This window comes from Myotis davidii, unplaced genomic scaffold (genome assembly GCF_000327345.1).
Source record: "Myotis davidii unplaced genomic scaffold, ASM32734v1 scaffold43, whole genome shotgun sequence".
In the NCBI taxonomy this organism is placed as follows: Eukaryota; Metazoa; Chordata; class Mammalia; order Chiroptera; family Vespertilionidae; genus Myotis; species Myotis davidii.
Window position 1 is genome coordinate 1,217,541 of NW_006294590.1, and position 472 is coordinate 1,218,012.

Genomic DNA, 472 nt, shown 5'->3' on the forward strand with positions numbered 1-472 from the left:
CGGACTCAAGGGTCCCAGGTTCGATTCCGGTCAAGGGCACGCACCTTGGTTGTGGGCACATCCCCAGTAGTGGGTGTGCAGGAGGCAGCTGATCGATGCTTCTCTCTCATCGATGTTTCTAACTGTCTATCCCTCTCCCTTTCTCTCTGTAAAAAAAATCAATAAAATACATTTTTTTAAAAATAAATAAATAAAAATAAAAGAAATGCAGATTGAAGCATTGCACGCCCCTGGTTGAAACCTCCCCCATGGTGTACCGCCCATCCGGCCCCACAGCCTGTAAGTACCTTCTTCACAGGCCCCTGCCCACCTCCCAGGCCTTCTCCTCCAACACACCACCTGCCACGGGGCCTTTGCACATGCTGTGCTGCTCCCTGGCATTCTGCCCCCGCAGCCCCCAGCTCTTACGCTTGGTTCCTATTTCACGAGAGCAGACGCGGGAAAGGGAGGCGGCAGCAAGAAGGGCTGCTGG